We start from the raw sequence: 11,636 nt of genomic DNA on the forward strand, positions 1-11,636 counted from the left end.
TGGGTTATTTCTTGCTTTTTTAAAGGATTTGAAATGTCATAAAATAGTCCCTCATTTCCCATCCTTAGTTTTGTGTCATAGTAATTATTACCACCTAATTTTGTCCTTCCCCCATGAAATTCACACATTGAACCCCTTAAGCTTGATGGTATCACAAGGTAGGTAGGGATTCTGAGAAGTGATGGGTTACCAGTGTTAGGGTCTTTTTTTATGCAGCTCCAAAGATCCATCCCTTGTATACTGCCGTGTGAGGACAGAGCCTCAGAGGTCCTTCACCTGGCCAATCTGGCACCCTGATCTCAAGATTTCTGCCTCTGAATTTGAAAACTTGCTTTATAACTTGTTTATAAGTTATAAGTAACTTAAAGCTACTCAATTTGTGTTATTTTGTGACAAACAACCCAAGTGGAATAAGACATCCACCAAAATGTAGCTACATGAGGACAAAAACTTGCTCACTGCTTTTTCCCCAATGTGCATAGCCATGGCTGCACAAAAACATGCATATCTTTTATCCCACTGTCTAATAAAATGGGGTGATGTGGTTTCTCCATTTCAGAGGTTATGGTCCCTTAATTTTTTAAGTTCATGTATAAGTTATAGTCTCAACTTGTCAAGAATAATAGGGGCAATTTACACCAAACCAAGAAACTAGAACTTAGTAAAAGTTCTTGATTAGGAGAATTATCCAAAATATATGTGACAGACTTACTGTGATCATTTCACAATATATACAAACACTGAAACATAACTGGAACACATCAATTATACCTCATTGAAAAAAAAAAATGTGTTCTAAAGAGAGAAAGAATCCAAGGAAGACATTAAAGAATGTGGCCTAAAGTTTGGCCCAACCAGCAAAGGAGGGGAGACTAGTGATCCGAATCAATGTGCAATCTTTTATTTCCCAGTTACAGTGCAGTTCTATTGCTGATTCATTCTATGTGATCTTTTTTTTTTTTTTTTGGTGGGACCCTCACTGGTGGCCAGGGATCGAACTGGCGCTGCAGAGGCTGCGGGCAGCCTCGCAACCCTGTGCTCAACTGCTGTGCCACCATGGGAGGCCCCATTCTATGTGATCTTGAAGAACCTTATGCTGATATATATTAGAGGGAATAAACTTTTTCCTGAACTGTCTTGAAAATTGCAAACCTAACCTTAAAAAAGCTGTAAGACTAGTACAATGAACGTAACTACATACCTTTCATGTAGAACTACACCTTTCATGTAGATTCAATAAGCACTTTGCCACACATACTTTTATGCACTTTATACACATGTGCATAAACATACATATGTATAAACACGTGTATGTGTGTACATGTGTGTACGTATACAATGTGTGTGTGTGCACATGAGATAAAATGTCATGTGATGCATATAATGCATATGTTGATGTGTATATCATATGTATTGTGTATGTATATATTTCACAAGTGTATAAACATATATATACATGCTCACGTATGTATATACACATGTAGAAGTTTCATGACCCTTCAACCTAAATGTTTCAGGATGTATCTTATAAGAAAAACATTTTTCCCACAACTACTCAAGTTGAATTTTCTAAAAATAAACTTATTTTTGAGATAAAATTGCATTGTAACATTTTCAGGTGTGTATCACTGAAAATCAGCATATGTTTCCACAACTAATAGAACCAGGAATTTTAATCCCCCCCATATTAAAATTGCCTGAAACAGTCTCAACACTTTTTTTAATCTAGGGTCATATCAAAGACCGTATGGCATTTGTTTTATCAGTTCTGTTGATTCTCAATTCTTCATTATAAAGATATCTTTAATAAGTAATCTGTAGGGGTAGTTTAAGTATAACATGCCAATAAAAATATAAAGCAATTATAATGGTGTGTGAAAGGATGGGACGTGAAGAGAAAACTCAAATTTTGGAAATAAACTGCTTCAAGCAAAGACCCTTCACTATTTTAGAAACCACTGGTACTCTGTTCTCCAGTCTTATGGCTGCTTTGTTAAGGGCTATGCCTCCTCCCTTTCCTGTCCTCTAGTATCAGAAGAACAATGAAATGAACGAGAGCCCTAGACAGAAGAGCTATAGGGCGACCTATATTACTCAACCTGTGAACAGCATGAAGGAGGTAATTTAGCAATTACAGAAAGAACCACTGAAATAGCCTTTTCAGTAGGTCAAAAACAGAACAATTTCATATTGTTAAACCTAATACAATGCACCATCATTAAACCCATTTCTGCTACAGCAGGTCAGGTAACAAATCTCTCTTATGCTAAAGAGAGCACTGTGCTGAATCAGCCTTTAATATTACAAGCTTGAACTGATGAGATAGTGAAACAGGGAAATTAAATGTTTCACCAAAATCACAGGTTCCTGTAGCCCCTGACACAAAGGGTGAAGATTTGGGGCAGCGGTGACAGGCTGTGGTGTGTGGAATTCACATTAGTAAGTAAGCTTTGGTGAGGAAGAGGGGGTGGGAGGAGATTGTCCATAAACCACTGATTATAAAATCAAGGCTATAAAAGCATTTTTCTGGGGAAATGACCCATTGTTTTTACTCACTTCTTGATAAGACTTTGACCAAAAAGGGTTAAGAACCATAGATTTCTTCCTAAGTGGGAAACCGATCTATCTTATTATCTAACTAGCTTCAATTCAAGTCATGTCTTCCAGTCCCTGTTCCCTTGCCATTTCTCAGGCATCATTATCTCCCCACTTCCATGAAGTCTTCCCCACTTAGCCTACCCTGGCTGCTTCACACAAATTCTTACAGTCTTAGTTTTTACCTTTTCAATACCCAATTCAGCAACTTATATCTTTTATTATATTTCCCCCCCGCCTTGGATTATGTTCCCTTGGTCTATTTGGGAGCAAATTCCAGAAATCATATTTTATTCTACAAAATATAACAATGTCATGATCACATCTTTAAAATTTTAACAACTCTTTAGTAGCAACATTTGAATGTTCAAATTTTCCAGTTGTTTCTTAATTTTTACAACTGTTGTAAAAAGGGCCACATTTTATATTGGTTAGAGGTCACTTAAGTCCCTTTCCTTTCAATCTATAGGTTTCCCTGCCTTTTTTTTTTTTTTTCCATGCTTTGCAATTTACTTCTTGAAGAAATTGAACCACTGGACAACCTGCATTTTATTGATTGCATTCTTGTGAAGTCATCTAACATTCTTGTGATGTCATCTGCCTAAGTTCAGTTTTTTTTTTGACAAGACTAGGTGGTGTCTACTTCCATCAGAGGGGTTGGTCTTTTTGTAATATCAGCAGCCACTAATGATCATTACCCAGATCTCCAATTTCATTAAAGGTACACTATTCTACTTTTTTCTGTAGTGAGAAATTTCCCCTCATACCAAGTACCTACCTACCACAAGGGACAGTCCATATGGAAAAGGGTTCTTTACTGATTTTTTGAACAAACTGGGTCAAAGGTGAGATCAATGAATTTCATGGTTGTCACTGTGAACTCATGGATTGTAACTTACTTTATGTGTTTCACGTCACTGAAGTTCTTATTAACACTTAAACTGTTTTCACTTTCTCCCTGGTGTGAACCTCTTCCTATTGACTCAAAGTTCTTACAAGACCCCTGTAGTCTCTTAATTTCCTTTCTTATTGATATGACAAGGTGTTTCGGGTTTATTTTACTCATTTTTGCCACAGTCCTAAAAACAGTGACATCTCATTTTATACTGTTATCTATTTGTTTAACAGTCCCCTTTTTCCTTCTAAAAATGATCAAAAATGTAATGATGACTGCATTGCATCTAACGTTTTTCAGCACTCTTCCCAGTGCTAGACAAAACACGAGTGCACAATATTTATGAATATAAACTAAAAAATTAGCATCTGTCTAGCTATTTTGCAAGTATCTTTATTGAATACAAAAAGAATCATTGTAAATACTAATCACTTACCTCCCAGGGCAAATGATCCAAGGGCAATGGTTCAATGGCTCCCTGCTAATTTTTCTTACATGGAAAAACAGGAAGACCTATTCCAGCTAGTAGCATTCCCTAGAACAGGGATTCTAAAAAAGAGAGAGAGAAAATTTCTGGAACTGAAAGAAAGAAAAAAAAAAGAGTTCCCTATGTGCATGATTAAAGCTGGAAATCATTTTAGGGTAAAGCACTTAATATTCAAGATGTGCTTAATCTAACAAGACTACAAATTCATGTAACAATGTTTGGTTTTCCAGAGGAAGTTGCTGTCATTCCTTAGTCTTCCCTCCCACTAAGGAGTTATATTTCCTCTGGGTGTCCACAGTGGAGTAATGATACTTTACTCTGGCCCATTTCAAGTCACCTTCACACACCTAACATTCTATTGTTAAGCAACTATGTTTTATGTCAATTTACACAAATCTTAAATTCTGTGAGTTTTATTTTGAACTGCTACAGATTGGGTCTTCTTTATTGGCTTTTATTTGCAGCAAGATTTCTTTATTTTCTTAAGGATAAAATCTACATAACTGCATTCCTCAAATTCATTACACTTAGGAGCTTGAGGGTAGAGCAGACATTCCTTTAGTGATTTCCATCTTCTCTAGGAAGTTATAAGCACTTAGAGATAGTCTAATCCAAAAATTTTTCTATTTTTCATTTCCCTAGGCAAATTTTTTTCTTCCCTCTTTTTAAGCAACAGAACTTTATATGGAACTCTTTGATGGATCAGGGGCAGGGAAACACACAGAAAAAAACTAGTAAGATACCTAGGAGAAAGTCATTCATTCTACGAATATAATTTATATAAATGGTCAGCATTTTAAACTTCTCGTCTGAAAAGTTCCAAATTTCTAACAATTAGTAATATAACATTTTAAAGAGAAGAAAAAAATCCCAAACCTATTTTACCGGGAACCTCTTTCCACCAGGAGAAAAATATCTCTAAGAATTATACTTTGGGGGCCTTCCTGGTGGCACAAGGGGTTAAGACACAACCTATGAATATGTCCACAGCCACTGTAGCAAGTGTTTGATCCCCAGCCAGGGAACTACCCACATGGCACAGCAGACCTCTCCTGACTTGCCCGCCCACTGCTCCCCTCAGCAGTGTATTTCAGTCAATCCGCCTGTTCTGTTCCCCACTCTGTCTCTGGTGAATTCTCTCACCCTCCATACCTCTGGCCTGTACCCCAGTTCTTGTATGCATAAATAAATAAATCTTAAAAAAAATAAAAAAGAATTGTACTTTGGATCTGCTCTATCTTTAGTCCCAACTTCATTTTCTTCAGGAGAATAACAAAGTAAGCAGTGTTAGATGTTCCAAACAGATGTGTATAGGAAAGCAGAAGAGGCTCTTTCCCTGCCTGACAGAGGAGATGATTCCAGTACATTCAAGATCAAGCTCCACTTAACTCTATGGCTCCGGAAGGCATTGCTACTAGAGGTAATGAACATTAAAATTACCTCACAATAGAATTAAGCTAGACCACTATCTTACACCATATCCTAGAATCAAATGAAAATGTACTAAAGACTTTAATATAAAACCTGAAATCATAAAATACAAGGACGAAAACATTGGTAAAAAGATCTTTGACATCAGTCTTAGTGATATCTTTATATATTCACCTCCAAAAGCTAGAGAAATGAAAGAGAATACAAATAGGACTATATAAAACTAAAAAACTTCTGCACAGCCAAAAAAACCATCATTAAAATGAAAAAATAGCACACTGAATGGGAGAAGATATTTGCAAACCATTTATCAGACAAGGGTTTAATATGCAAAATATATAAACAACTCAACAACAAAAACCCAATTTAAAAATGGGCAGAGGATCTAAATAGACATTTCATCGAAGAAAATAAACAGATGGCCAACAGACACTAGAAAAGATGGTCTATAACACTCATCATTAGGAAAATGCAAATCAAGTCACAATGAGATTTCCCTCCACACTGGTTAGAATCTTCATTATCAAAAAGTCAAGAAATAAATGTTGGGCCTCCCAGGTGGCCGAGGGGTTAAGTTTCAGTGCTATAACCTCTACAGCCTGAGCTACATGCCTGGCCAGGGAGCTAACCCACATATGGTGCAGCAGACTCTCCCCCACTGCTCCCCTCAGCAGTGTATTCAGTAAAACCTGCCTGTTCTGTTCCCTACTCTGTCTCTAATGAATCCTCTCACACCCCCACCCCACCTCTGACCTACACCCAGTTCTTCTATGAATGAACAAATAAATAAAAATTAAAAAAAAGAAATGTTGCCAAGCATGTGGAGAAAAAGAAAGCTTTATATACTGTTTGTGTACAAAGTAATGTAACGCAAATTGGTGTAGCCTCTATGGAAAACAGTATGAAGGCACCTTAAAAAAATTTAATACAGGGCCTCCCAAGTGGCTCAGAGGTTAAAGACACAGCGCTACCAAGCTATTGCCAGCCACTGTGACATGAGTTTGATGCCCAGCCAGGGAGGTGACCCACATGGTGCAGCAGACCTCTCGTCTTACCTGCTGCTCCCCTCAGCAATGTATTTCAGTAGATCCACCTGTTCTGCTCCCCACTCTGTCTCTGGTGAATCCTCTTACCCCCTGCACCTCTGACCTATACCCCAGTTCTTGTATGCATAAATAAATCTTTTAAAAAAATTAAAAATAAAATTACCATATGTAAGGGGCCGGACTGGATACAGTGCAGGTCTTCTGATCCCATGCAGACCGGGTAAAGGAGGAGTCAGAGTCCTCAGTAGTTTTGCAGGTTTTTTATTTGAGGTTCACCAGGCATATGGCAGGCAGGGGTGCTGGCTGGGGGGCTGGGAGGCTGGCAGGCCTCCCAGCCCCCAGCAAGTCTTCACTCTATCTGGGCTCTCTGGCGTTCTTTCTGCTGCTTCTCCGCTTCCGCTTCAGCTTCTACTGCTGCTACTGCTGCTGCTGCTCCTGCTGCTTGCGTCCCCCCGTGACGCCGCCCTTAAAAGCACAGTCTTAGCCCAGGTGAATTCCATCTACCTATGCCCACACCCTATTCCAGGTGCCCGCCATCAGGCATGCATTCAGGACAAGGATCCATCATCTATCCTGATGGCGGAAGGGCAGAAAAGCCTGATATTTTCTTTACCCTACACCATATGACCCCATAGTCCTACTTCAGGGTACTTAGCAAAAGAATATAAAAAACAGTAACTAGAGAGCCTCTCTGGTGGCCTAGGGTCTAAATCTCAGGGCTTTCATTGCTACTGGCCTGAGTTAGATCCCTAGACAGGGACCTAACCCTCATATGGCACAGCCGACCTCTTCTGACTGGCCCGCTGCTCCCCTCAGCAGTGTATTTCAGTAGATCTGCCTGTTCTATCTCCCCACTCTGTCTCTGGTGAATCCTCTCACCCTCCTGCGCTTCTGGCCTGTACCCCAGTTCTTGTATAAATAAATAAATCCATTAAAAAAAAAGATAGAACACAAGTCAAAAAAAAAACACAGTAACCAGAAAAGACATCTGCACCCTAATGTCTATCGCAGCACAATTAACAACAGCCAAATATGGAAACAACTCAGGTGCCATGGATGGACCTTGAAAGGATTATGCTAAGTGAAATAAATCTGAAGAAAGACAAATACTGTAGGACTTCACTCATTTGTGAAATATAAATAAAATGAAAACAAGCTCCTATATACTCTGACAACAGAATGAGAGTTAAAAGAGAGGAAGGAGTAGGATGAGAATGGTTAGAAGGGGTTGATTGGTTGGTGTTGGATGGTGACTGGAGATGTGGTGGTGGACACGGTGAGAAAATGTATTCTTGGAATCTATACAGTGTTAAAAAATTAATGTTACCTCAATTTTTTTTTTAAAGAAGGGAAAATTTTAAAGTAAAAGAACAAACAGCTTTTCAAGAGGTGCTGAGGACTGCCCTCATTCACAACAGCCAAACACATGGAATTCATTTACTTGCCAAAGCTTTAGCAAGTGCCAAGCCCATCATTGTGTGCTTGCATCCAACTGTGAAGAGCCTTCGCATGTCAAGTTGATGGAGACCCTCTGTGCTAAATAGATACCAAACCAGCCTAATTAAGGTTGATGGCAACAAGAAACTAGGAGAAACATTAAGCCGGTACAAAACTGATGGAGATGGGAAACCTTGTAAAGTGTTGGTTATTGATGGAAGGAATCTCAGGTCATTAAGGAGTACCTCAAATACTCAAAAAAAGATGAAATAAATTAGGAGAAACTAAAAGAGAGCACTCCCTGATGACCTATTCTTGCTGGAAAAGTACTAGGCACTTTATGTAAGTTATTAAATCCAAATCCCACAAAATAGTAAGCATCCTCACTTTTCAGATGAGAAAATTGAGATTCTTATGGATTTCAAAAGTGATTTGCCCAAGGTAAGGGGCAGAGTCATGTTCAAACCTTAGGCTGCCTCGCTCTATAGGTCTCACCAACAACCCCAAAGACTTCCAAAAGAGTGAAAGGTTAAAAAAAAAAAAAAAGAGTCAAAGTTATAAAGGTATAAACAGCCCTTAGCAAACCATTCTACAACCATTCCTTCTCTGCCTTCTTCACCTTGGTTACTTTTAAAATGGCCTCCCAATCAGCAACCAATTATTTCATTTTGCACCTAATAGCCCCTGTGTTTTCAAGCTACTATTGATGATTTCAACATTAAAGCAATCCATTCCTTCTCCTTCCCTCCCCCTTTAGACAGGAATGTCAACTATGCCCCAATATTTAACTTTTATTCCCTAATGTCAGCACTGAGGAGGAAGTCTTGAAACCATCAAGTACTCAAAATTCCTTCCATTTTTAGAGAACAACCTGTGCCCAGTGGTTATATAGACTGTTCTCACCATATGTTATTTTTAAAAAATCTCTATCACCCTTTATCACAGGAGCTTTGTCCTGGACACTGATTGTGGTCCCATTTAAGAAGCCTCCCTTTTGTTTAGGTATGAAATAGCATTGCTGCTCTAGTCCTCTGAAATCTCTTCTACTAAAGTCCCATGCCTTTACTTCTAACATACTGATTTCCAATTCTAAAGTGCATAGAGGATGAGTTTGCAGCAACTAGGAAAGTATAGCAACCAGGCTCTACTGAAAATTGCCTGGGTCCAAAATATTCCAAGAAACACATTACCTATTTTGGTAATCGCCAAGTTTCAAGGATTTATTTTTTTTTTTTAAGATTTATTTATTTATGCATACAAGAACTGGGGTACAGGCCAGAGGTGTCGGGGGGGGGGCGGGGGTGAGAGGATTCACTAGAGACAGAGTGGGGAACAGAAAAGGCAGATCAACTGAAATACACTGCTGAGGGGAGCAGCAAGCCAGTCAGGAGAGGTTGGCTGTGCCAGGCGGGCAGCTCCCTGGCTGGGGATCAAACTCATGCTGCAGAGGCTGGGGACAGCTTCACAGCACTGTGCTTAACCCCTTGCGCCACCAAGGAGGCCCAGTTTCAAGGATTTAAAGGCTGACAAACAGCAATTCTATCTGGGATGTCACCTTGCTTCAGCATGAATCACACAGAAAAGCCAGCCTGTGAGCTAGTCTAGAAAGTCCATTAAGCTATTAAGTATGGACCTGAAGTAACATTATAAACATAAACAAAAATGAGCAGGAAAATTACATCAAAGCAATATGGTATATTAAGTAGGGAAAAACTCAGAACATGGTATACACCCCGTCAGTAAACAGTGTTTATGACTATTTATCTTTAAAAGGTCATTACCAAGTCGAGTCAATGGCACACAGAAGTATAACTATTATATAATAAGTGAGTATTGCTAAAAATTACAAAATGGAACTTAAAGAAGAGATCCCATCTTCATTTGCTGGGGGAGACTTGTCCTACAGGAATAATGACTGTGCCCCGACACTATGGAAGACAGGTAATGTGGTTGCTTCATGATGAAATGAACATGGAGTCTGAAACCATAAACTAGCAGTGACCCTCTGAACAAATCCTTTTTATCTTTCTGCCACACTTTTCCCGTCCCTGAAATGAAAATAGTACTCCTCTCTCCAAGGTGTGGAATAGACAATGCAGTCAAAACCCACACCAATGCAATTGTCTGACATCACCACTTGCAAGTCTTAAAAGCAATTTTAAGCTTAGTAAGGTGCAACATGAAATTCTCAATCATCCCCCAAAGCCTGCGCATCTCAGTACATGTAACCATTTCAGTAGCATGGGAGCTTCCTCTTCTTCCTTCAGTCCACTCATCCAGTCTCATCTATTCTAGTTCTCATAGCCCAATCTCTTCCATTTGCACTGTCACCACCAGAGTCTAAGACACAACTCTCTTCCACAAGAATTACTGCAGCAGCCACAGTGGTCTCCAGCCTTTCACTTTTGGTCTCTCCAAATCCTTAAAACTATAACTTCGTGTCACCTATGACCTTTAAATTCCGTCAGCTGCCCATTGTATTGATAGAAGCCAAGCGCCTAAACTTGGCTTTCAAGACCCTACAGGATCTGTCTCGATTCCTTCTCAACTCATTTTTTCCCATCCCTGACCCAGCTTCAGCATATTGGCTTTTTTGCAGTTCCTCACAGGTGCTATGCTCTTTCCTGACAAACTCCTACTCACCCTTTGGGTCTCATTCCCGAGTGGGCTCCCCTTCCATGAAATTCTCACAGTGAAGTACTTGCGTATTTGTGCCATTATTTTCTTACACGAAAGCAAAAAACCACAGACGGTTATAAACTCAACCACAAGCTCCAGGCGGTAGGCGCTGTCACCGGCTTGGTTCACCTGTGTGCCCTCTGGAAAACCGGGTCTGGTACACAATTTGGGCGCAAATATTGGAATGAGTCCAACTGAGGTGAAGAGAAGAGTCCAACTGAGGTGAAGAGTCGGCTACCTAGCCGACTACATAGCCTACCAGAAAGGCAAAGTACAAACTCACACACCTGTCCATTTGTCTAAACATTCTCCCCAATTCCATCCTCAACAGCTCAGGTAGCTCGGACCGAGGCACACGTGGGATGTGATACCTCGGTCTTCACCTCAGGCGGTCGCTGCGGTCTTCCCTCCCCGCCCCTCTTCAAAGTTTCAGGTCCAGAGAGATTCCAGATTGGCTTGAATGAGAATGAACGCGCCTCTTTGGCCCCTGCTGGTGGTGGGGTCCGGACCACACCGGGAGACTTAGCCAATCAGGCCGGTCACCCGGAGTCTGAACTCTAGTCAGGGCGCGCGTGACGCACGCCTGTCGGAGCGCTCCGTCAACTCTGAAGCCGCGTGGTGCGAGGCACTTTTTTAAGGTTTCTCACGTTCAATTCAAACCGCGAACTCCAAGCTCGAGCTGCCAGGCGCGGGTCGCAGACCCTCAGGCGTCCACTTCACGGAAGTGAGAGCGACAGAAAAGACGTCGCCTCCTTCGCCTCGCCCTTTAAGAAGCACCCCCATTCGAGTCTGGCGGGGCTCTCAGTAAATCATCGCGAGAGCCACCGGCTTCCGCCCGCTTCCTTCTCTCGGTTTGCCGGGCCGGAAGAAAGGTGTATCTCCCCGCCCCCTGGCCTTACCTCACAAGGCAGCGCGGCCACAGCTGCGGCCAATCGGCAGGCTCATTGTAGGACGCTGAGCCGAGAGCCAATGGAAAGTAGCGGCGCGCGCAGAACTTTCCTTCTTCCGCACCGGCCCCCTCCCTTCCGCCCGCCGACTTCCACTCAGCCTCTGGCGGAGGAAGTGA

The sequence above is a fragment of the Talpa occidentalis genome, unplaced genomic scaffold, assembly GCF_014898055.3.
Source record: "Talpa occidentalis isolate TD23 unplaced genomic scaffold, MPIMG_talOcc4v2.1 talOcc4.13, whole genome shotgun sequence".
Taxonomy (NCBI): domain Eukaryota; kingdom Metazoa; phylum Chordata; class Mammalia; order Eulipotyphla; family Talpidae; genus Talpa; species Talpa occidentalis.